Source organism: Platalea leucorodia (genome assembly GCF_965183815.1).
Source record: "Platalea leucorodia genome assembly, chromosome: 11".
NCBI lineage: Eukaryota > Metazoa > Chordata > Aves > Pelecaniformes > Threskiornithidae > Platalea > Platalea leucorodia.
The window spans coordinates 12,353,578-12,380,558 of record NC_138833.1 but is presented as its reverse complement, the minus strand read 5'-3'; the positions used below and the strand labels follow the sequence as shown (position 1 = coordinate 12,380,558).

Genomic DNA, 26,981 nt, shown 5'->3' with positions numbered 1-26,981 from the left:
GGCACAGACCTGGTTTTGTGCCAGTCTTACTATGCTGTTTATTAAGGGAAATGTGAACTGAATTTCCTTTCCAGTTCCTATTTGCTTTTTTATCTCTTAAGAGCGACAACTGCAACAGCACAGCGCAATCAACACAGGAGCTTTGGAACTGTCTTTTGTAAAGCATCTGTATGAACATGCAGGTGAAAGTACACATTTCGGCTAATGCCTCCTTTGCAATTTCTCTCTTGAGAGAAGTTTCAGCCTAATTGCATCCATGCCCATATCTTAAACCAGGGACATAACCAAGGAGGTAAGCTGCTACCAAGTCTTTCATATCTTTAATAGCTCCAAGCTATTAAAGCCAACGGTACAAGCTTTAAGATGAAACTTCAGATCACCCCAGTCACGTATTCACTGTCTGCTCATGAGGTGAGTCTCAGCAACCTCAGAGACTCCCTCCTGGGTTGGACAAATGACACAGCCAAACTCCCTCCCCTGGGATTTGGGTGTTCTGGTTCCACCCAGCTGGGTGGGAGAACAGATGATGCCCTGGGGGACATGGCCCATGAAAGGAAGGGAAGGATTACTGGGAGCAATTGTGAACACAATTTGAGGACGTAGCTCTTACAGAAAGCTTGCCAAATTCCTCCACAATTGCATGCAGCAGGTAGGAAAGCTGATGGAGTCAAATATCTGCAAAGATTAATTTCCTGCTCTGTGGCAGAGATGGTGCTGACTGGCCAGGTTTAGTGAAATAATGAGCACGTCAGCTAGACCATAAATTGGTTTAAATGCTAGAAAAATTATCTGTTGGCTGGCAGGGCTTAATACACAACAAGCTGTCTGGTGTGGACAAAAATTAATCATGGTCAAAAATGGATAGAGAGCTCAAAGCTTCGCGGCATGTCTGCGTACACGTAGCCATAAGGAAAAATTGAGATTTCATCGAACTGGATGAACAGCCTGGAGCACAAAGCATCATTCTTGAGCGTTTCCCTGCTGAGCATTTTAAATAGGTAAATGGTATTTTCATTGCCGTTATGATGAAAGCCATTAACTTCAGCTTGCAGTTCGTAAGGAGAAGACTGATGGCAGGGAATCAAGAAGCCGTTGCACATCAGTTCAAATGAGACACAATTAGGTGTCAAAGCCTGAATTGTGGTATCCTTCTTGACTTATACTTTATGCCTGTTAAACCAGCAATAACCAGTCAATTCCCTGTTTGACTTGAAAAGTACCACCGTTTGAACTCCTTTCACATGTTGTGATAACTACCTCTTCCAGTGCTATACAGTCACAGCCACAATTCTTGCCTCAGAGCTACCTCAGATAATTCACAAAGCTCATATTACTACATTATTCATTGCATTGTGGCGTTTTTAATCTGCCTCTGAACATACTGTAGATGCAAATGTTAAATTGTTGTTTAATCACTGCTACTATAGAACTTATTTTATTGTTAGCCACTTGTATTTGACTACAGTAAAAAGCATTAACTGTGCCAAACTGATATTTTACTTAAAAAAAAAAAAGAAGTATTTATAAAAAAAACCCTTAACAGTCTCAATTTTCAACAAAGGTTAAATCCAGCATTTAATATTGCAATCTTGGAATTTCCATAGAACTTTTCATGGGAAGAGATCAAAAAACATTTATACAAAATCATTATTCATATTTTACAGACAGGGAGCACAACTCCTCAGAATTTAAGATGTTTACCCAATAACAGAAGTTATAGCCAGGAATAGGGTCAAGTTTTCTGGTGGCGACACTGTCCGGGTACCAGTTGGAGCGCTTGTACTGCTATGTTCACCCGCGTACACGCTCTATTGCTGGCTACCTTTAAGAATCATTCTTACATAGTCCCTACCAATTAAATTCTAGATACAAAAAAAGGTCAATATTGTTTTAGATTGCACTTCTGCCATGGGAAACTGATACCAGACGACCATCACCTTGTCCAGATATAGTATAAAGTCCAGATACCAGATAGAAAGTGGGGATGTTTTCCAGTGAATATTTTGTCTTGAATTCTTGGCTATTTACTTTTTAAGACAACCATTTACATTTTCCAATCAAAAAGCTGAAAATGTTCTGAATTTTGTAAAAAATTGTTTTCCCTCTTTTCTTTCAAAATAGAAAGTGTCCGAGGCAGAGAACATTTTTATACAGACGTCCTGCTCTAGTGACTTCACTACGTGGATGTGAAAGATCCCAGCAAATACTAACAATATTCCAGGTGTCCCAGAGAGATACAAAGCACGAACGACCACAGTTCAACATCTTACCAGCAGAGACCCAGCCAGGTCCTTGAGCTTGGCCATGCATCACGTCAGATGGGACAGATCCCTTCTCCCAACACCATGGGTCTTCCTGGCAAATCTAAGATACTTTACCAAAACGTTTCCCGAGTCCGTTGAACTCCCCTAGAAAAAGCAGTCTTCAGAGAGAAAACTGAACTTTCTGTATCCCATCTTACAGTACTGATTATGAAGGAAATATATCCTTTTCAACTAAAAATCAGAGCAGCACATGGGCTGTTTAGAACATTTTCATAAGATGACCACATTGAATTGATTTCTAATGTTAAGGCCCCAAACACTTGAGCAGCAACATGCTTCCACATTTTTTCCTCCCAAGTAACAAAGATGGACGGTGACAAACATCCATTCTGCATAAGGTGCACATTAAAAAAAAGAATTTATCTGGAGTTAATCGAAACTTGTCTTCATACCAACGTGAAGCGATGCCTTGAGAACAGGACTCTTTACTAGGAACATTTTTCTTTTTACCTTCAACTGATTATGGTTTCTTTGCTTTTTAAACACTAGCTTCAAGCCATATGTGTCTCCACATCAGCTTATCTGCTGCTTTCAACTTCTATAAGCCCCTGTTTTTACTCAAACAGGAAAGAATACAGAATGTTCTAGTTAAAGTCTATTTTTGAATATAATAAAGCTATGCAAGCCCATTTCCATTTTCTGGTGTCTCCAACAAACAGACTATCCAAGTTCATTAGGACGACAGTTTCTTGGCAATCCAGTCATTTTTCACTGTGTCTATAGGAACTTATTTCATTAATCCTTTGGCTTGCTTACAGGACCCCGTGCTTAGTACCAAACAAAAGGCCCCGCATTCTGTCATCAGGTCCACACCTTGGGCATCTTATTTTCGCATGCGTTGCTGGGGTTGGTGGGGTAAGGGAAGAAATCAAGCAAGGGAAGAAGCAAAGGAAGATCTAAAAGTCAGCTTAAGCGGGTCTTCAGCCTCACTCTCCCTCTGTGCTTTCCCAACTATTGACCTGATAAGGGTTGGATTCCCCCCGCTGCTTTTTTTTTTAATATTTGGGAGTAAGTAACACATGCTTTTAAATTCACTCCTTTCTTTAATCGTCCATCTTGGAATCTACTTCAGAAGAATGAAGCTGTAATCTGCTACTAAGTGACAAGGAAAATTTTCTGGAGCCATCTCAGACAGTTTAGCCCACGAGCCGCTCTCCATAATTGCAAAACTACACGTTTTGATGCTGTTCTGCAGCCCTGCCTGCACTACGGGTTTATCTTGCTGTAGTTTGGGAAAGGCTGAGTACAAAGCCAGCCACAGGCAATGCTGAGCAGATGGCAGCCATGACCTGCAGCGTGGCTGTGGCCTCCTTGGCTGCACAGGCAGCTCCTTCTGTTGAGCTGAGTACAAAACAGGGTCCAGCTCTTGGCTCAAGCTTGGAGGCATGAGAGTAGTGCAAATGACAACTGCTTAATATTAAATAGTAATAAAAATGCTCATATTAACAACAGTAAGAGATATTAATGTGTACATGTGCTCACCATACAACCAAGCCTTACGGAAGGGAGCACTTCTCCCCCCCGCAACCGAGCTGGGCAGGAGCCAAAGCACCGACTGGCTCCCCGCTGGGCACCGGGGCGGCTCAGAGGCTCACGCCACCTCCAGCACCCTCACTGGAGGCTTTCCACTCAGCAGGATTTTGTAAACAGGGCCCTTCTGCTGTTCCTGAGGTTTTATACTTAAGTTAACTTATGCTTAAACTTAAAAATCAAAAGCTCTCGATCCCTCCATTCTTCTGAAGCACACCCCGTCCTTGCCTTCCCATCCTGGCCAGGATATAGCACAGCTATCCCCCCCAGCAAAACTCACCAGCCCAGCCCACCCTGCTCGCCTTGCTGGAGGCCAGCGTGGTGGAGTCACCTCTTCATTATTGTTTTGAGCTAATTAATTCATTTCTAGCCACAAAGAGTACAAAATTCAATAAACGCATTTAACTTCTGGTTTCTGTTGGCACCCTTCGAGAACCACTAAGGCGGTATTGCCAGCCCTGAGGACAGACCTGAAGAGCACAGGTCCAGGCTCTGTGACTCTCTGAAGCTGTTTTGCTCTGGCCGCTGGCTCAGCCTCATTACTCCTTACCACTAAGTATTAAACCAGTAGGATATGTTGCCTTTGGAAACGCATTTAAGCAGAACATCTAACTTTAGCATGAGATCTAAATAACTTCTCAACCTAATCTCCAGAGTGCAAGCTCTTCTTATATATGTAGGAATTCCTCCTTTCAGAAGGACAAAAAAACCCAAAACAAAACAAAACAAAAACCCAACAACAGATAAAACACTGAAAACTAATTTGCTTTTACATCAGCGCCCATTCTCATCTGAACAGGGAACACTGCACACAGGAAAACTTGGTCTTAATGTCAACTGTCAACCACCACACTGACACACCATGCCAGGAATGAACTAATCCAACACAGAAGGACAGGAACAAAACAAGGTTCCGCTACATGGTTGCTCAACAGAACATATGCCAGGAGCGACTTCAAAGTAAAACCCTCCTTGCACGACACAGGCAGGGCCCAACCAACGTCATGATGACTCAGAAAATCCCGAGTGACATCATCTGAGTGCTCCGAGGCTGCCGAGGCTGGGAGCAGGGAGGCTGGAAAGCCCTGCCTGGGATGTGGTGCCAGGCACACATCGCGCAGGGCGGGCACGCCAAGGCTGGCAGCACCAGGGGCTGACAATGAAAATAAGAGAGGATTTTGTGCATATATAATATATCTTATCTCTCTCTCTCTCTCTCTCATATGTTTTATATATTTATATATATAAAGCACCTATCATGGTATTTATCATATTCTTTGGAATTCTTTAGAACCACTCTGACAGCAGAGGTAAGAACAGGAGTCAGCCTGTTAGTACCTCAGCATTTCTGTTTCCAACCAATTTAAAAAAAAGAAAAAAAAGCCACAAGACACTGCTGCCAGCCTGCCTGGCTAGTGTTTAATATATCATCACTATGGAACAGAGAAGCTCAGTGCTTTTTTCATCAGCTGGTATGAATTAATCTCTAATTTATAATTTCATAAGCTAGGGAATCTCTAGGAAAAACTATTCTTAAACAGATTTTTTGTAGTATAAATACATTACCTACTGCTCCTTGCTAGAGCACGTATGAGCACAGAATCAGGCAGCAGAAATCTCTTGGGATTTCTTGGAAGAAAGCCTTTATGCTCACAAGTAACCTTTCACATTGAGCAAAATACACTCATAAAGCCAGTCTTTGCAAAGGATACCTGCTGAGAGAGACATGTCCAGTCCTCTCCCGTACCGCTAGGCATGGGCACAGGCAATGAAGCCTTTTCAGAAGAGGTCCGAGCACATCAGTTTTAGTCCCATAGCCGTAAGATAACAGAAAGGGGATTCAATTTTCTTCCCTCAAGCTGGGAGGGAAACATCCCTTTCAAAATGTTATTGAAATAATAAAACATCTCAATAACCATACAGCTGCGGAGCAGCAGCGCTAGAAGTACACACTGTGTTAAAGACCCTGGTAGAATTTTACGAGTCCACTAAAAAACAGAACCCCAAATCCTCTGCAATTCCAAAACACGCAGACACACACACAAAGCACTCCAGCAACAGCTGGCTTAAAAAAAAAGAAAATCATACTGGTAGAAAACCTCCGGTTGATACCACCAGCACAGCTGAACACCCCTGTGCACTGATGTGCAACTAATGTATGGCAACAGGCATCAGCCGACAGGGATGTCCACGGCCACCTGCAACATGAGAAAGAGGCACAAAATTGCAAAATCTCTCAGCTCGAGGTGCACAGGGATGGCTTTTTTTTTTTTTTTTTTTGGTAGGTGCATCCTAAGAGCAACAGCTGTATCTCTGAGCATTGGGACACCTGGTGCTGGAAGGACCCAGAATGAAGACACCATCTTTGCTCCCAAAGCCTTACAGTCCTCGTTTCAGATGTGACCCGTGCAAAGAGGGGGGAGCAGCCCTTTCTTCTCTATTGTAAAGACATGCAAAACCAAATTCTCATTCAGACCAAGTGAGAGTGGATTATTCATGCAGGAAACTGCCAGTGCCCTGGGACTCCTCTTAGGGGGAAGAGCTTTTCCAGCAGCTTCGCCTGGCCATGATTTCTGACACAGGTACTGTGGCAGGTCCCGCCATCCACTGTGCTTTCCCCTGGGGAGCCTGCCCAGGAAGCGAGGAGCTGCAGATGCCACCGCATTCATCTACCAACTCAAAGATTTTTAAAAAAAAAAAAAAAAAAAAAAGAGAGAGAGAGAGAAAGGGTGGTCTCACCCTAGGGATTAACTGCAGCAGGAAGGTCTCCTCTTCTCTGGTGTCAGAGGCCAGTGAAAGCGGGGCAGATAACTAACTCAATTGCTGTGATTTCTCAAATCATTACAGCCAAGTATTTGCAAAATAAGAGCTGAATCATCCCAGGGTGGAGTAGGAGGGCAGCCAGGGCCAAGCACTTCATTTTTGCACTGTACCTATGCAAAGAAATCCCTCCCCATATACATAGAGAATTAGCAGAGAAACTCTGCCTGTAACTTCATTACATCAGGGAGCAAGGAGAAACCAAGCAGACTACAGAAAAGAGAGGCTACGGGCCAGGACCAGGGGCTGATGAAGCTGTTTTCATCACTTCCAGCCTGGATTGAAGAATTCTGCTTATTGCAAGTGCATGGAGATGCCCCAACAGAGGAGGAGGAGAAGGTGTGGGAGCAGGCTGGGGAATTGCTGGTACCTCCTGAACAAGGACACACACACACACCACCTTTGATCTGGAAATCCTCTGGCTTTGCAGTTGCCTCACGTATTTTAGAAAAGCAACAGGAGCCTGTGTCTCCAGCTGCACTACAAGTGTGTCCTTCAGTGCTGGTTTCATAGAAAGAGATCTGCTATCTCCTCCACCATCTCTTGTATTGATCCAGCACAGCTGAAGTGCAGGCAGGAGTGCTGCAGAGACCTGGAGTGCTGGGAAGGAAATGAAAGAAAACCAGAAAAAACAGACTGCTTTTATTTAAAAAAAAAAAACAACGAAAAAACAAAAAAAAAACCAAAAAAAACCCCCTTATATATACAAACACCCCACATACACGCGCATATTTTGTTGCAAGAAGTTATATACTTGATTCCAGTCAGAGTTTACAGCTAGAACAGTTTAGCCCACAGGACTAAGACTCCCATGTAATTGTTTTAAATAGGGTTTTCAATCCATTAGGCACACAGTAATTACTACGGAGGCACAATGCTGCCTAGATGATGAGCAGAGGCTCACCGCATGCTAAAATTCTCACGGTTTTGGGTAGTGCAGATCTGTTGCACAGACACTTGGCATGCAGAAGTGGTGCCCACACACCTGTGTGCCTATAGCTTTAAACATCATACCTAGGGAAAAAAAAAAAGTTATATCCTAAGTAGATATACCAGTTCCTGCCTTTTCCTGTAGCCATCCATGCCATAAAACCCAATGAGCAATAAACAAACCCCAGCATCTCATCTCCTTTAGGCAGAGCAGGAAAGCGCAGGCTGATGTGAGATCTGGAGGCACAGATAATGAGCAGGACCACAGCACACTTCTGGACTTGGAGTCCTACCTCCAAGCTCCAAGAGACCCCCAGAGACTCAGATTCCCAGTTTGGAGCCACGTGCGGGATGACCATGGCCGTAATAATTGAGAACTTTCAATAAGATCTCCAGCCACCACTTCCAAGATGAAACCAAATCACAGCAAATTCATTTCCTGGCACAATTTTGTGGGAAAATAGCAGCATTTCCTTTCCAGTTTTATTGAAAAGTAAGTTCAAATTCAATAGCAACAAATAAACTAAAAACATTCATGGCTCTGGAAGAACCTGCATCTCCTCTGCCTTTATTAACCTTGAAGATGTTTGCCTGCTTTGGCAGTGATATGTATTTATAAAAACAAAAACAAAAAAAGAAGAAAGCCAATGAAACTCAGTGATTTATGGGCCCAATAAAGGTTCCAGTTAAAATCTGTAAAACCTTTGCAGAAACATGTAAAAAGAGCAAGACAATGAAGTGGGAAAACTTTTCTAATGTCCCATTTTCCTCTTAGCTAAGCAAACATTTCTACTGAAAGAATTTACTGAAACATTAGATGTCCTCTTGCAAAATAAATGCAAACTACACAAAAGTCTGTATTTTTCAAGAGTCTGTGTGTCTCCTCCATTCATCAGTCAGGTATTGGAAACCTGAACAAATTGCTTTGCAAATTGAAAAGAGTGGGACACAAGTTGGTTTTACTTCTCATGTCCCATGGGAAGCAGAGAAGGGAATGGCAAAACAGATACTTTCCACTAATTTTGTGGCAGATTTCCTCACCTTGGCAAATAAGTAGTTAATATCTCCACAATCCAGACCTCTTTGGTAAAGATTGTATTCTATATTATACAAATATAAACTCAAAATGCCTCTCTGAAGCTGCAGAAAGACTCCTTATTTTGTTTCAACTTATCAGAATACCAGCACACTCCCCAGATTTCAGTATCTGCAGCACTTTAGAGAACACTTAAAACATTTGGAAAATTGAGAGATAAACCTTGCTAGGAAATGAGGTACCATATTTTATATCCCATTTACAACTTGGTTTCTCTTTCCTGAAAGTCTTTCAGATTCCTGTTCTGTCTCCATTATTAAAAACTCACTAATGATCTGCAGTTGATGTGAAATTATTGTTCCAGGTGCTTTTATTAGCAATCCATTAAATAACATTAAATGTAATTTTAGAGCTACTTCTTTAAAAAGTCAGCATAATTTTCTTTTTCATCCCAATCTTCTCCTATTTTGCATGTCAATCATCTATGTCTAATTCTTTTCAGCTGGAATATAAAAATTTAATCTATTTTAGTGTAATGACTGTAAGCAAACAGAGCACGGTTCTGTTTTCTATTAGCTGACATTATAATTTACAATAGAGAGATAGAGTTCACCCCCTACGCGCACACATGAACGAGTATATGGGTTGAAGGAGGTGCCACTTTTACAACATGCAGGACAAATGAATGATGCAGAGCAACAGGCTCTTTTAGCACCCAAAGGTGTCTCCACTTTGATCCAAAAGCTTTAGAAACATGAGGGCCACCCATTTCCACCCCAAGCAACTCACCCCCTCCTGCTCTTGGAGCTGAGGTTGTGGGTGCAGACAGGCACAGCCCCCCCATGTTGCACCATGTTTTGATAGCCACGTTGTTCCACCACGCACCTTCCCCATGTCACCGACTCACTCGGCACAAAACTACCCAGTGCTGCTCACCCCAGCATACGTGTCCCGCTGCAATGCCCACCGCAGGCATTGACTCCTCGTAGCAGGAACAAGCATTTATTCATCTCTGCCATCTAAGCAGACTTCAAGGTAAATGGCCAAATACATCCCACCTCTAATCCAACAAGTGCTTCTGCAGAGCCAGCCTTGACCATCACCGCTATCTTTCAAAGGCCTGCTTGCTTTGCAGTTAAGACTTTGATAACCAGCTTCAAAGAATTTAGAGCCTGGACCAACAACAAGCATCTGTGGCCACATTATCTAAAACCCTATTTAACAAACTGCCAAAACACACAAGTTGCCCTTTCTGAAGTCTTGATCTGGCTCTCGGGACATGCCCCAGGAGTATTTCACTGCCCATGAGCTTGGCCAATCCTGCACCTCATGAGCCTTTCCAAGAGGGTTGGAGAAGTCATCAGTGGAGGAAAAGCTCACGGTCACAAAAGAACCAAAATAGCTTGCTGGTTTTACTAGCAATACGAAAAGACTTCACTAATATTTTTTTTTTTTTCTTGTAAACTCCTTTACTCATCACTGGCTACCTTCAGGTGAAGGTATTTCTAGTTTTTTCCACTTTAGAAGATGTTGTTTCTGATTTCCTACATTAGCTTTCATGCCAGCAATTTTGAAAATATAAGAAACAGACCCTGTGTATATATATAGCGTCCGGGGAGCAAAATCTTGGACAAAATCATTGAAGTAACAGTAACAAGTCTTCAGTTTTATAGTCTTTGAAGATGTTTAGGCACTAACAGCAATCCAGCTGCCAAGAAATAAAATAATTCTTATCTGGAAGAGATGACGCTTTGCATTTGACTCGCCCAGGAAACCACTCTAGTGGTATCCAACCCACTCTGTAGAACCTCCCCCATAAAAGCAGAGAAAAAGAGTAAAACCCAAAGTTTTCCAAGTTTTTTTTTTAATTAAAAAAAAAAAAAAAGAAAAAAACTTCAATGAGCACTTAGCACAAGAAAAATTCCCATTCCAGTAACACTGCAGGAAGCTGCAGCTCTTCATCACTGCAGGTTTCTCCACTGCATTAACTCCACCCTCAGATGGCAATACAACAGCCCTTACCACATGAATAGAAAAGTGTGTTGTTGAAGAGGTCATCAGCAAAACTGCAAATAAGTTATATCAAGCAGTACAACTTGATATAGGAAAAAAACATTCCATTAACAGCTGGGTTTGGAGGCAAGGTTTCTGACTAAGAAGTGTCAGACATTCACACCAGGGTGGCTGATTGGGAAGTGAATGTAAGCGATGGTAGCAGCACTTCAATTGATATCTGATTAAACCTTGCAAAGAACCCCTGCGTTCACTGTTTCTAGATAACAGCAGCCCCAAGAGAGACATCACCTCTGAAAGTCTCCCCTCCAGCTTGAGCACACTTGGCATGAGCTAGCCTTCAGGGACGTGCATCCAGAGAGGTGCCCCGTGTCGCTGCCACCCCAGCTGCTTCTCCCCTTACAGCTAGAAAAAGGCATTAAAAGCAAGAAGCCACCTTGAGGGTGTGAAGGCGAGGAGCCCCCTGCACCGGCAGAGCCGCCGGTCGGGCTGGGATCCCGCGCTGCCGCCGTGCCGCGTGGCTAACGCGCCAGCCTCGGCCGATCGCTTTCAAAGCAAATTTTGTGGTTTTTATTAGAACATTCCAGTAGGGAAGGAGGCCGCTGCGAGAGCCGGGGCTGGCTCGCTGCCAGCCACATCAACTGTAATCAGATTATACAGTAGTGGCTTCAGAAAGCAGAAGCATGCTTATTATCAAGCCACTAACCAGACTGACATTAATTTGGTCGAAGCTAAGCTAAAACAGTCTTTCAGAATAATTTTCCGATTCAGATCACATTTACTTAGTCGATGTAAGTATTTTTTGCAAATTATGCTTAGGGAATGATGGTGGTTACAGCCTATTTTTCATTTGTGATTATACAAGTCAATGCCTTTCTGAAAAAGTTTCCACTTAATTAAATTCTACTCTATTAAATTACTACTTTTTTAAAAAAAAAAAAGGAATACTGTCCCTCAATGGGGGACACAGCACAGAGTGCCAATTTAAATGCAGGCTTGCCATCTCTCTAAACCAGAGGGGTTTTTGGTTTTTGTCCAGTGTTTACATGTCCATTCCTTACTTGTAGGTGGAACCTGAACAACATGTGAATATTTTTGGCTACCATCTCCTTAGGCTCCACTTATTGATGGAAAGCTCCTAAGACACCTAATGATCACTAAAATAAATTTAAAAAAGGATGCCAGTGTAGTGATGCAAAAGTAGTGTCCCAGACCACTACTGATGAAAGAGTATCAGCCTCATCCCAAGTAACACCTTTTTGTCTGGCTGACAGACGTACCGTCCACAGCAATTTGTGCCACGCAGGTAGACATACGCATGGTAACTCCGATCCTGCAGACTCACAGGCGTGAGGAGCTCGGCACAGGGCGGGTTACTCAGCTCCTTCGCAATAAGCAGCATAAACACATCCCCGCTCTCCTCTGGAGCAGTGTGTACAGCACACAAATCCTTTCTTTGGACACAAACCTGGAGGCTCATTTCCCTCCTGTCTTCATGAAGGATATGAAAAGCTAGTGGAAGGGAAGAAAAAAGCAGGATTTAAAATACGGGGAGTCCAAACCCTTCGCTAGCACACCTCTGAGCAATCCCACTGGATACAGTGTGCTCCAATCCAGCTCCGCTCACCTCCAGCCTTCAGGAAGCTGACACCATGCCACGGGGCTTGGTCCCATTTCCCCCCCCCCAACAACTTGATTATTTTTTCTTTTTAAAAAGGTTTTTTAGTGGCTATCTTGAGTAGAATAATGAATGCAGAAGCAATGCGTGGGACGACTTTTCTCCTGTGAGCAGCAGATGGGAAAACCCACAGGCGTGGCTAGGAATAGCTGCACTAAATTCTGGCCAGAGGAATTTCCTTCAGCCCATTTAAAGAGTCCCCTGCAACCTCAGCTGGACACTTTTTATGCATTTATTTTCTATTCTAAGTCAACACAGACATAAAAAGTCCCAAGTTGCATTTCAGTAGCAAACCAATGACTTTCATACTGCTCGTTCGCAGCCTGCAAAGTGCATTAAGATAGAGAGCAGTACTACAGGGAGCACATTATCGGCTATAATGTTTCCAGGCCTTCCTGACTCCACAGATCCCCTTTCTCAAGTTCATACACATATTGAGGTTTAAAAAAGCATGCATTGAACAAGAACATCTACGACTCACGTGAGACTCACGCTTTCCCCCTTGCGCCCGGGTGGTTTCTGAGCAGCAGCTGCCCACAGTTTGCTCACAAATACCCTGAGCCGGATGCCCACAGCCGGCATTTGCCCAGCCTGGCATCAGTGTCTCCCACCAAAGATTCTGCTTTTAAGATCTGACATCTAAATTGAGTGCATGGTGCTTGCAGAGAGATATGAATATAATGGTTTTGACCATCTTCTACACAAATTTGTGTTTAATTTCAGAAAACTAACCTATATATCGGAGAGACTATACATACTTTAGGGTACTGCATATGAAGAGGCTGTTTGGGTATCGATTTAGCCATTTAGCATATAGTTATATGAAACCATTCTGTTATAAGGTTAGCAGTGTTCAGCTCTTGCAGGCTTTGCAGTTCCTGGTTTAATAGAAGTTGAGAGCAAACCACATAGTCCGCAGGGTTCATCATTAACACAGCTCTGATGGCATCCCTGGACAGAAGCTACAATACAAGATTGCAACAGAAAACTACAAGCCACAAAAAAACCCACCAACCCCTCATTGGCATGTATCAGGTGTCAATTAAGGAAAAGTCTGAGCTACAGTTTGTAACAAGAAGAAGAGAGGTCCCAGCACTAGCAAGGGAGGAGGGCTGCTTGCCAGCTGACGACCAATTGCCAATTCACACCCAAAGAGCCCCACCAGTTACAGCCCCATCACACCCCCCAGCTCTCCCAGTATTTTGCAAGCAGATGCGAGCAAGCACTGCTCTGGCTGCCAGCAGGGTGGAGGCACAGGGTGGCAGAAACCACAGGTGCTCCGTCCTGCTGAGCCTCACCAAGTGCCTGAAGCCTCGTTCTGCGCACCGCCGGGTCCTGCGCTGGTCTGCACAAGTCCCACAGCAAAGTGGGAGTCAGGAAAGCTCAGTGCCTCGCGGGGCAGCACTTCTTCCTCCTCTGAAGATTACACGTGAATATAAGAAGGTCAGCCAGTCCAGACTGGTCTGCGTTAAAAACAAAACAAAACAAAACAAAACAAAACAAAACAAAACAAAACAAAACAAAACAAAAACCAAACGAAACCCTTCATCCTTTTGAAGGTCATAAGTAAATCACCTGCTAGGGACCAGACTTGTCTCCAGAGCTATTCCTCAGGAGCATCAGTCACAGGCTACCATTGCAGCAGTAAACCAAGTCTGCCTGGATAATTTGGTCTGTTCTGGAAGAGCAGCTCCAGTTCTGGAGTACACTTAGATGGACACTTCTCTCTGTGCCCATTAAGATGGTAAGTGAAGTGGAATAAATATTTACTAACTAGAGTTTATTACAAGCTTAAAAAAAAACCCACTAGATTTTTCAACCTGCAGAACTAAAGCCCTTGTGAAAACAGGAAAGCAAATCTTTCTGCTTATCTTGGTGCAGAGAAAATCACACTGATTTCCTGCAAATTATTCCAGCAGATTGAAAAATAGGTAACAATACGGCTAATAACAAAATAGATTAGAGACTAAAACAAAATCCCAGGTTCAGACAACTCCATCTGCAAGATCTACAGTAAATTCCAATGTTCATTACCAAAAATGGGAATGATACAGCCAGAGATTTGGGCAGCCAGGTGCTGGACTTGCCCACTACATCCTTGTCACTGGGCCTGACATCTGGTCACCTGGCAGGGAAATACCAGGGATCATTTAGTTTTAATTCTGACCAACGGGATGGCGAGGGCTCGACACGCTGCTGCAAAGGAGAGCGAAGGTCCCCCCTGGAGTATGATGCCAGGGAACTTCAAACTGCAAAGATCCTTTTCCGAAGGAAAAGTGAATAATCTGCTATCGCAAAGGGGGCTGGGGATGGGGGAAGAATAACAAATCAGGAGGGAAAAACGTACTGAAATATTTACACAGCTGGTTTTTCAGGACAGTGCTTTTAAGACTGGCTGTTTTTCAGCCACACAGTTCAAAAAATAGCCTCAATACATAAGCAGCATTTCGACTGCTGTGACAGAAATCATCTCGGTAAAACCACCACATGGGCCGTACGTGACTTTCCTTTGCTAGTCCCATTTCAAACCCAGGTGCGTCTTCAGAAGGACAAGACACTATCATCAATCTAATGTTTGTAGATGCTTTCTGGCAAGAACATGTTTACAGGTTGCTTCAAATTATTTTTGCACATCCTCCCCAAGGAACCAACCAAATTTCAAAAAAAAAAAATATTCCTTTTAAAAATATCAGTAGGATTTGCTAAGTGTGAAGGTACTAAAAAAAATTCAAAATTACCAAGTTATTCAAATGCAAGATAACGCTGAAAATGCAAAGAGCTAAAGTAAAAACCTCACATCTGATTTTACTTTTGTTCCCTACAAATTAACGTCAGCACAATCACTGCCTTAGGGGCATGGAAATACAACACCACTAACGGCATTGTCACCAGCGCCTGGACACAGCGAACGCACACCCGCTTCGTTTCAAAGGAGAGCCCTTTGGATCCACAACAGCGTTCTCACACACATTTTTTAAATTGCCGTCAGGAAATATAATAAAACTAAAACAATTAAGCTCCAGAGAGAAGCCTGGGTTCGTGTTGCCTTCTGAAGGTGGCTTTTAGCTGAAACATTTATTCCTACATTTATTCCTTAACCAGTGGGAGCCAGAGAGGAGCAGGACACCGGAGGTCCGGCCTTGGCCAAGGGACCAGAGGAGCCTGCCACGCATAGCCTAGAAAAACAAAGACAGATGGGACAGATTGCCATCTACAAACACAACAAAAGGGAGATACGTCCCGGTTTGTTTTCAAAAAGCTGTTTAAACCATAGGACAGTGTTGGCGTAACAGTAATAAATTGACTGTGAATAAACTGAATGTTAAAAATTAGGAGTTTTGTGACCAACAGAAGATCTGGAATTGTTTTTGGACAGATTAGTATAGACAAAAAAAGTGGTTTTAATACAGAGCTTCACCAATTTAAAACTAGGATTAAACAAATGTGATTACTTGCTGGGAAGTGCTTTCAGGAGATGGATCATCCCTGTGCTGTTTCCACCTTCCTGGAGCATCTCTGAATGATACAGAGGGACTTGAATCAAAAAGTTCCCTGTAGGGTATCTGTTGGGACAAACTTGATAGGCCACAGTCGCCGGAGCTGAGCTGCATCAGCAGCTATAAAACCCCCGACTCCTCTTGGTGATTATACTTCACATGTGTTACTGTTTCAGCACAGGAACTGGCTGTCTAATCAATGATGGCTTTTGCTGGATATCTTATTTAAATGTTAGTTGACGTCAGCTGTTTGAGCACTCTCCAAACCTACTTGCATCAGACCACTGAAGGCAACGAGAATACATCAACACATAGCTGCTGCAGCAGGAGGAGGATGCTGACAGCATGTCTTCACAGCACGAGGCAGGTAAAGCAGAAGCTGTATGGGAGAGACACTACCCAATGTGTATTTTCTCACTATAGAGATCTTTCTTTTTAAGAGCTTCTTGTTCTCTCTCCCGCAGATTAAGCCAAACAGGGCTTTTTGTACCAACAGCCCTTTCCATTTACTGCATGTGCCATGAAGAACCCTTCTTAGAGGTCAGTGCTCTTCCTGTTAATGTCAGAGATGCGTATCAAACCAGAAGACTAACCACCATCTGAAAGAGGTGCTTACAATAATACATGACTATTTTTTCCAGGATATTAGAGTTGCATGTCTCAAAAACAAACCACAAAGGGAAACAAATGAAGTGTAATACAGAAGGATTACTCAGGCATTCCATATTATAGGTCTCATCACTAAATTGATTTGGCATTTTATAAAATATTAGATTTTAAATAAACTTGCTAAAGAATAAATAAATAAATAATAATAAATAAATAAACTTGCTAAAGATAAAAACAACAATCTCTCCCAATTTCTTTATCATATTTCATTACTTCAATGGTTTGGGGTAATAGTATGGGAAATATTCTGCTTTTAAAGCAAGTTTTCTTCTCCCCAGGCCTCTTAACACACTTTCAGGCTTGGATCACAAACACAATATAAATCATTTGAAAAAAGTCACAGACATTTTAAAATAACATGAAACATTAATGTATTTGTTTTTTTAAACACGCGTTATCATTTGGAGCTGAAGTACCTGACAGTAGCAATTTAAACGATGTAAAAGGAACAGATATTTTTATTTTAGGCATGTCCACTAACTCATTAGTATAAGATGAATAGATTTTTAACATATGGTGTAATGGGATCGTTTGTTAGTTTTTTTGAACCCTGTTGAAAAGTTTATCGAAGCAGCTATAGAAAGTTCAAGTTCTTGTAAATGGAAGGAACGGTACTCAAATGTTTAAGATAATGTATCAGTACTTTAATAAGCCTTTCCCCCGAAAATGTTGATTAGAGCAGGCGATAATTTCTTTCACAGTTTAAAACTTTCACATTGCTACATAAACGTTGATACAGTGCCCAGAGCAGAATGGAAAGTCATTTTTGCTTTATTCATTTGAAAATACCAAATTTAGCTTCCACAGACGAAACCCAGGAAGTAAAACAATTGTCTAAGTTGTCCGAAATTCAGCTTAAAATCAGTTCGCTACTTAAGAGAGGAAGAAAACTCTGGGTTTAAGCTTGACTTACATTTGCCTGTGTTTTCTTGTCATACATAGGGGAGAAGCCACCACCATAACCCTCTCAGAGCCACAGGCTTTACTCCAGCAAATACTTTATTAAGCCAGCAAGGGCAGACGTATGCTAGGAAAACTGGGACTTTATTGAAAAATTTGCAGAACTGGGTCTATCTCAAGTCAGAAGCTTCTGACAGGGAAAGACAGCATTTGTGGGCAAGGATTACTGACTAAGTAACTTCACGGTCTCAGAAAGACCATTAGAGTTACGGACAGACTGAAATAGTTGTCTTCTGGACACGTACAAGTTTTAACACACTAAATACACAGCTGAAAGTAAAAGAACTGTCCACAGATAGATTTCAGCTGTACAAGTCAAATCCTGCAATTGGGATGGTTATATCAATATATAGACTTTCTTTTGGCCCAGGTTGAGCTGGGGGGGAAGACAGGGGATAAGATCTTTTGGATCTTCTCGTGTTGTTTCAACAATGTTAACATTAGGGATTTTGCTGCTACTAAAACTGGTAAATCCCCTTTTCACTGAAACTGGGTAACAACTCTGTGAGCAGCTCGGCTGAGGGCCAGAGGGAAGAGGAGCTGCTGGCCCAACCATCACCACAGCCACCCGCAATGGGGGATGGAGGCAACCCCCCCTCTGCAACAATGCACATGGGCAAAACCCAGCGAGGAGATCAGACTCAGTCATCTTGTAGAAGTCAACAGAGCTATGCTGAGTTACACCAGCACAGGATCTGGACCTTATCTGGAGAGAAGTGCTAATCATCACAACTTGCCCATGGTTATTTTTACATTATGCAAAATGAAGAAGAAAGGATAGAAAACAAAATAATCAAAGGACAAAATGCAGCTGGAAGAACATGCACAATACCAATGCTAATGCATGGAAACATCTGGCCAAGATGGGAAGGAGACTGAAGTTTTCTCCCTCCACATTAATGGGAACACATTGAAACCTGACAACGGCTCTGTCCTATGGAAATACCACGGCTCTCGTCATTCAGGCAGTCAGGCTTGAAATCCTGACATCAACATCAGAGGGGGGGGAAAAAATGACTCCACTACTTCTGCTTTCCATTGAAATAAAACAGTTTGCAACAAAAGGCAAGCGCATGCATTTGTTTTCCTCGGTGTGTTTCCAATCATGACAGTGTGTTTAAGTAGTCAGGCTGCATCCAAGCCTTAAAGCTCAACAGCGCAGAGAAGGCAGATGACATACTGATGGCAAAAGCGGCTGTGTAAATCATCTCCAAATGACAGTGTTGTACACGGAGAGCTGCTTAATTTGGAATGTGCCAAACGGTGCTTTTCCTCATCTGGCATCATCTATACATCAGCCAACAATTCCTTTGGGGATTGTAATTCTTGCCATAGACAAATGTACAACAGATGCTTAAAAAAAACCAAAAAAACAAACAAAAACCACACCAAAAAACAACCCAAAAAACCCCAACCTCCATAGAGGTAGCACAGCAGCCACTCCCGAAGTCAAAAGCAAACTTGCAAACAGCCACAAGTCCCTCTCAGTCATCTGGCTACCAACCTTCAGCGTCGTCCAGCAATGACTGGGCCAGGGGGCAAGGAAGGACAAGTAAGCAACTGAGAATTCAGACCCTGTACAGCTCAAAGCTCCTGTTTCTGATTAGGGGTTTCCAGAAGGACATATTTTAGAAGTGTACAAATACTAGGCAATTCTCTTGCCTGTTCTTGTCCAAGTGAGACAGGACCATTTCCTGCCCACACCCTCTCATCAGGTGAGAAGCAGCACTACCAACAGGGTTAAATAAAAGAGCTATATGCTTTATGCTACTGTATTATCATCATGCTTTAACACAGTGGTAAAGCAACCCCCTTCTGTTAAGTGAGCAGCACCTATCCCAATGCATTTATATGATTTCAGTCTGAACAGACCCCGGTTCATCATCATAGGTCAGTTCATGCGTTTTGCCAGAGCTGTAGAAGTGACTCTGTACTTTGCAGCCTCTGCACCTTGTAATAGGGAGATCAGCACTGAGAAACCAGTCTGCTTATTTCCATATTTACACATATCCATGTGCTCAGTCCTTCAAGGACATATGTACCTTCATTTAAACCATGTCAGTATCCCATAACCATGCAGGAAATCTCCATATGCTAAAAAAAAACAAAAACAAAAACAAAAAAACCAACCAAAAACAAGAGGGAACAGAAATTTTGAGGGACGGTAGTTCCATGTTTATACATTTTCTGGTTTTATTCAGAGAAATTATGCAATTATTTTGTCAACCAGGAAGAGAACTTTCCTGTCTCTTACATGTGCAATTTAATTTATTGGATAGAGACACGAGAAGCTGAGCCAGATGTGAGGTACAGACACTGGCAATGGAAAACAGTGTCCAAACCCACCAGCCCTACACAGCAGTCGCCTGGACCAGCAAAGTCCAGGGTCAAGCATGTGCCTTATCCAGGCACAGCTGTGGTGACAGAGGGAAAGCGATGGCAGAAGACCACAGGCTGCACAGGGAGAAGGGACACCATTACTGCCCCTGAATCCTACCGAGCACATTTAACCCAGAGACCTTCAGGTGCCAGACTGAACTTCTGATCTCAAACAAGCCAGAAGAGCTATGATGATAGTTGATTGCCTCAGGGACCACTTCAGTGGCAAGCTGCATTACAAGAAAATATTTTTTGTGAACAGTTTTGAAAGTAGAAATTAATGTCAACAGATTTGCAGATCAAAAGAAGAATTATCTACTCCAGTATGCTCTGTGTCAATACACAGTTGTGAGAAGCTGTAAAAGCCTTATAGGTACACGACATGGACTTGCATGACATGCTCCGGAGTTAGTCACGTGTTGAGTTTCAGAGAGCTTCTCTACAGCTGTTTCAAGATCTTCAGGAATGCCCTACAGAATGTCTTGCTCCTCAACCAGTGTACCACATGGTTTCAGGTCTTCCAAAAGGCCAAGATTTGTTGTGATGGTTGATATTTTTCAGCACTTCAAAGCCTGGACCAAGATTTGCTGCCCACTCAGAAGCCTGCTATCTTTGGCATTCCCCAAAATTGAAGAAACATCAGAGTTTGGCTGGTTTTGCTGATGGCTTTCCAATCTAACATTAACAGCCAGTGTCCACAAACTACATCCTGAAGCTCTTACTCAATTCTGTGGAAAGTTTGCTGGAAGAAGGGATGAGTAAAGGTTACAACATTTTTCTCTTATTATTTTTATTATTAGGGAACACACAACAGCTGTACATCCAAACTTGATATTTTTACAAGCCAAAGAGCAATCATGCTTTATCACGCTTTTCTAAACCTTGGCATGTCTTTAGCTCGCTGTGCAAAAATTCCAGGGGGCATGAGTCAGCTTACAAACCCATAAAAATCTAATTATGGCTGATGATCATCCTTTTGTTTACACTCTATGTAAAATGCTAGCTGCTTCTGATACTCACTGCAGGAGCAAGTTTTACCATCAATCTTAAAATTGTTTCTATCACGCCAACATGACTTAAAATGGCCCACTTAGGATGGATAGAACAAAACCGACACCACACACAAAAGTTTTTGCCTTATTTGCCAAAAAACTTGATTTCTCTCTCATACAGCTACTGAAACACCACATGCTCTAGAGTTATTCTTAAATTTGGAAAGAAGTTCAAAAAACCACATAATACAACTAAGTTTTGGTTTAAAGAAAGCAACGTGCAGCAGATCCTCTCACAGACTGCATGGCAACCAACCAACCTCAGGCCACACAGGGAACTGATTTTCTCATCTTACACAGACCTGAGCAGGACTGCAACAGCCTCTGGATAGACCCACACAGAGGACAGAAAGCAAACGTTTAGGTAATCAGGGTTAGAGCAATCCCACTGCCCTTTGAAGGAAAAGGCCAGAGAAGTGACCCTACTTCTCTGGACCACCGCTGATGGACCCCATGGAGCAGGTCCCATCAATCCACTGCAACAGGGGAAGGAGAAGACAGTCAATTTTCCCTCTCACATGAACTCATTGCTCTTCTTTGATGTGTTTCAGTGGCTGCCCTAGAGAGCTGTAGGACACTTAACCAAAATCACATCAGGATCAGTTTACCCCATAAAGAAAGTATTTGCTGGTCCAAGTTGGGCTGCAGGGAAGCACAAAACACCAAGTAAGAAGGCTACTGGCAAAGCAGTTTATATTCCTCCCCTTTCCAGGAACAGGTAGGATTTTTTAAATTTTTTTTTAAACTAATTTCAAACCTGCTTGCACAGGTCTTGAAAGAAAACCATCCTCCTGGAAGCATGGTCTAGCCTGAATCTGAATGACTCCCAGAGGAGAGTCTGCTCAACATGACAGTTCTTGGAAAGCTGCAAAAGGGCAGTCCAAAGTAACATTTCTAAAAGGAATTCCATCAGATTTATGTACTGCTCATAAAACTAGCCCAGCAGCTGGAAAACCCAGGAAACTTCCAAGTTTAGCCTGATTCCTCCATCCCATTCTTTCCCCCCAGTGACAGTTTAAGTACAGGTACCATGGGAAAGGAAAGTGTGGGTACTTTCCATACAGCTGCCCAAACCACTACAAAATAAGCTCATGCACTTGCGTAGCTGCTCATGCTCGCAAGCCATGCCATGGCATCCCAGCTATTGAAATCACAGTATCAGGCAACCATCTAAGTGGGGGCAGAAAGGACAAAGACAATTTATCCCCACAAAAATGTTAGTCTAAAATAAGCATCCTCAACAAGCGATCCTGTTGTCTGTACAGTCATAAATAACAGTTGTGCCAAGTCAAGCCCTTAAACAACAGGCCTGGTTTTATTGCTCCTAACACCCACGGTTTTCTCAGTAAGAATTGGTTCTGTTTTCTTCACTGCTAGGCTGGGAATTCAAATAGCTGCTGCTGTTTGAATGATAATAAAACAGAGAATATCCTCTGTAGCAACAGTGGCTGGACTGTCCCCAGCCCAGAAAGCACAAGGCAAAGTTGGTGAAATACCGATTTCTGGTCTTTGATGCAAGCCAGGGGTCTGTGATATTGGTACATCCAAGGGGAAACCCCTCCCAGACCTCTTCCCAGCTGCCCTCCAGGACCATCGCAGAAGCTGATAGAGAAGCAGCTACCCACTCTGTGCCCTTCCTTCTCTCCTCCCAGTTTGTTGTTCCCAACCACACATGCGTGTGCATACAGACACCAGGGTAACCAATAACCTAAGAAACAAATGCAAAAGATTATTACAAACAAGGAATAAAATATTTCAATAGGACGTGCTAATAAAAGAAACAAACCTAACATTATCTCTGCATGAAAGAATAAAGACTTGCAAGGTACTACCAGGGGTTGCAAAAAACCTGAAGTGAAAATAAGATCCTGAAAAGCAGTATTTCTCTTCCCAAAATAAGGAGGAAAAAAACCACCAAAGAACAAAGATGACCCTATGAGTATTAAATTTTTGGCACTGTACCATGAATTTCTAAGCCATGGATTTTTCCAAAGGGTTTCTTAGTGCATCTTAGCAATTCATAGAGGAAGTGACCCTCTGGCACAAACATCCAGTTGTCTGGGCTTTGAAGTTGTAGAGGCTTCTTAAAAATGTCTGTATGACACTTACTCTGATGTCCTGCTTCTGAACACCAGCTTTTGACCTTTCACCCCTAGAAAGACTTTCTGACTCCCAACCCTGTCTTACAAGAGTATTTTCCGTGCCTTTACAGCAATATTCCAATTTCTAAGGCTTCAAAAGGGGAAGGAAAGCACTAATCCATTGGCCTTTTGCCACCCTTCCAGTATTACATGTTGATTACGGTTCATACCCAGTTGTCTTTAATGAAATTAGGCTGTGTAGGTCGGACACTAAATATTTAAATGCCCTGATGAGAATACATCACTGTAGAATTGTGTTTTCCTTCCGGTTTTCGACTGTCAGTTTTGAAGAGTCTTTTGGTCCAAAAAGAAAATACATTTGTAAGGGTCAAGTGACACCATAAAGACAAACTGCCTTTACAAGACATTTTACTTAACCTAGTTACTAATGCTTGTTTCTTTACTTTGGGACCAGCAAAGTTTAACAGTTTCAACTGTTTCTACATAAAAGCAAAAGAGGAATTTGGTCGTGTAACTACACTAACATCCAGTTACTACCCAAGTAACCCAAAACATTCATTGTTATCCAAGGTAACAACCCTAACAAGAGTAGTCTCATGAGTGAACTGGTGCTGCTTGTGAAGTACCAGGAGACACACAGGAAAATTTTTTTCAGTAATATTAGTAGTATTTGAACCTCTGCTAAGCACCTAGCAGAAGAAAAATAAAAGCCTCCCTTCCAAGAAGTGACTGAAGGAGTAGATGATTCAATAAGAAGAATGGTAGGTTGTGTAATGAGAGATTTAACACACTCTCCCCTCTTTTGCCAAACTGTCACGATTACTTGACGACTCATTTCCAGCAGAGGTTGTCTTGCCCTAGGTTAGGTTTAAAAACAGATTGTGAATTACACCTACTTTGGTGTGTTCTGGTTTAGGCTTTAAGGCACATATTGCTCAAAAGCAGTGAAGACTTGCAACATTAGCAGGTCATTGTAACTACAGGCGAGTGGTGAATTTAAGCACTAATTACCATTTGTAACACGAGCTAGGATTTTCACATGGGTTTGTGGAAGTGGAAGCCTCACAATGAAGCATTTATGTGATTTTCACCCTCAGACAGCAATGCATTCACAGAGAAGTATTATAATCCACGCTGATGTGCATGATCACACAGCAAGACCCAAACCCAGCTCTTCAAATTCCCAGCTCTGTGCCCCAGCCAGAGGAGCTTGCCATTGCCCCCAGCCCACCACACTGCCACGCACCTCCCAAAATCCATTTCCAAAGGAATGGGAGGTTGGCTAATTGCCGTTAAAAGGAAACATAGGAAATTCCCTGTTGGTCATGTCCATGAGAGAGATCACGCCCAAAAAGCCTGTCGGAACACACACACATGTGGGAATGACCTGCCCGGCTTCCCAGCCAGACCATAACTGAACTTCTGTCCCAGGTCAAGGGAGTTCAGAAGCAGCAAGTTACTGGCAGCAAACTGTTATTACCAGGGGATCCAATGCAGTCCTTTCTTCTCAGAAACTCCTATTGCCTCCTACTACTGAGTTTAAAGAGGAAAAACTTTCCAAGCCCAAGGAAATGGCACATTAGAGTGAAGAATCCTATAAAAGAACAATAATTTGGAGTTTGTAACACCTCCACTAGCTTTAAAAAGAGCACTGAAGTGATCGGAAGAGTCAGCTAGAAAGTAAGCTGAAGAGATAATTTTTATTTGCTGTCAGCACAGTACTTCCACATTGTGATAAACTTCGGCCATGCAGACGGGAAGTCGCTCCCTTTCTCACAGTGACTAATACTTTAAAAATCAATACAAGTGTCCCTTGGGTATCTTCCTTTTAGCAGCTGCTCTTTGGTGTTTAGCACGGAGTCAAGAAGTTGCACAAGCCATGTTGCCCAGACCCCCGTGGCCTCATTGTACCACTGTTGGAGGTCCAGTTTCACCCTTCTGATTTTTCAAGTCTATAGATGCTTTTCAAAACTCAGGTCTCATTTCACATGCTGTGTCGCTCAGCTGCCTGCACATAGCAGCCATCGCACTTTTAAATAACTTGGGTTAGGGAATGCGTGTGTGTATTTTAGTAGCACTGATGATTTGCACCATCAGGAACTGTTTGCGAAGATCAAAGATTAATAATTTCTTTTTTTAACCAGTAACACCTTCTCTTTTCCCTCCAACGTGAGTTTTGGTTGCTCTTTGTTAAGAAGTATTGTCTTCCTCTTCAGTATTTAACACCAAATAATTTGGGTGTATGAGTTTAAACCTCATTATAAAGCAAAAATCATTCCACATTTCTCCCAGAGACACCATTAAAGCTTTTAAGTGGGACTAGACACATCATCATGGTGAAGCACACAGATATTTGAAACACGGGAAAGAAGAAAACCCAACAGCCTAGGGTTTTATGGTGGAGAATTAAATATGGAATTTATTAATGTGTTTGTCTAGCAGATGCAACACCCCGGTGTCATTTTCAAAGAAGGCAAATTTTAGTTCTTGGAAAGGGTATATTAAGAGCAGTATTTAAACTCAGTTTTAAAAACAAGCTATTTTTTCTTGTTAGAGTTCAAACCACAGCTGAGGGGAGCTGCAAAGCTTTATTTCCCTCACTAGCAAAACTACGGAGACTTAAAGCAGAGTGAAAAATTCCACCACCACCACCACCACCCCCCCCAGTACTCACGAGCTGTAGGGCTATGGATTTACTGCTTCGGAGAGCTAATTCCTACAGCTGCTTCCCAACACTCCAGCTCCTCATTTCCGCTACACTGAAAACACCTGGCTGAGAACGGACAACCCTGGGAGACCTGCTTGTAGATGTCAGTCTGGATTTACTCTGCCCAGCCTGAGAGGAAGGAGCTCAGTATTTCACATTAAAGAGAGAAAGATATTGCTGAAGCTCTGATTTTGTTCTGACCAAAACCCAAACCAACCCTTTTTCAGTTTGATCTGCAAGAGTGGAAAAATAAATTTTGATTTTTCCTTTTGGGACATGCCTCCAAATCCCTGTGTCTGGTCAGGAATTGTTGTTAAGACCCACATGAAAGGTGTCCAGGCCAATATGAATATCCGCTAACCCCCCTGGGGCGCATCCAACACAACAAGCTGCGGCAGGAGCATGCAGCTTACAATCAACCCCCTTCCTCCCTCCTCCTTTCCAAGACAGCACTATCTATCTAGGACATGGCTCCCATGCTTCCAACAGCCAACTTTTTACAGCACCATCCCCAACAGTGGAGCAAACACCCCAATGAAAACAGCAAGTTCATGAAAACCAAGGAAAATTCCCAGCCTGGAGTCCCCATGCTGTCATGTCCCATCCCTCCCCCAGCACCGCCTTCTCTTGCGGGATAAATGACTCCGTGTTTGTATTAGGCAAGATTAACTTATTTAGATTTGGCTGCGCAGCTGTCATAAATCAAAATGAAAGAAAAATATCTTAAGTGTAATCTCTGTTTATCTAACTGTTTCTGCCCATGTCTCTAATTTCTTCTTAGCTCCATGCTGGAGCCCTTGTAGAGTTTCCCATCGGCTGCGGCCGGTCCATCTGCCAGCCGTGGCCCCATCCGACTGCACTGCCCACAGAGGGAATACCGCAACCCACGAGTGACTTTATTGAAGGGGTCTGAGTGAGCACACTTGTCATCAGCCTCCTCAGACATCTGAAGAGTCATTGCGGCTGCCTTTCATTGCATGTTAGCACATCAGTGCTAACGTGAATCTGCCCTGGCGTACCAGACGATAACACACAATGGTTCTTGTATGCACCCAGTGTGTTTTATCAAACAACCTAACCTAATCCTCATGAAAACATTGGCTGATTAAGTATATTGATGTCTACAAGATTTCTGTGGGCTGTTAAACTGTTTTGTTCTGCATAGTTGTGCTTCCCATAGCACACAAGCGGTGCCAGCGCTGGCTCTCCACGACAGCGTGGGCAGACAGAGCAGCTATTATTATATGCTTCGTGAGGGCTTGTGTTGAGCCTTGGAGCTCCGGG

At 42.8% G+C, this 26,981-nt stretch overlaps 1 protein-coding gene across 1 annotated transcript in view; it reads right to left on the bottom strand.

Moving 5' to 3' along the window:
* LOC309596218 (uncharacterized protein) overlaps positions 1-26,981 on the bottom strand; it is a gene marked incomplete at its 5' end in the record, with an annotated part of 197,286 nt that overhangs the window by 78,556 nt on the left and 91,749 nt on the right.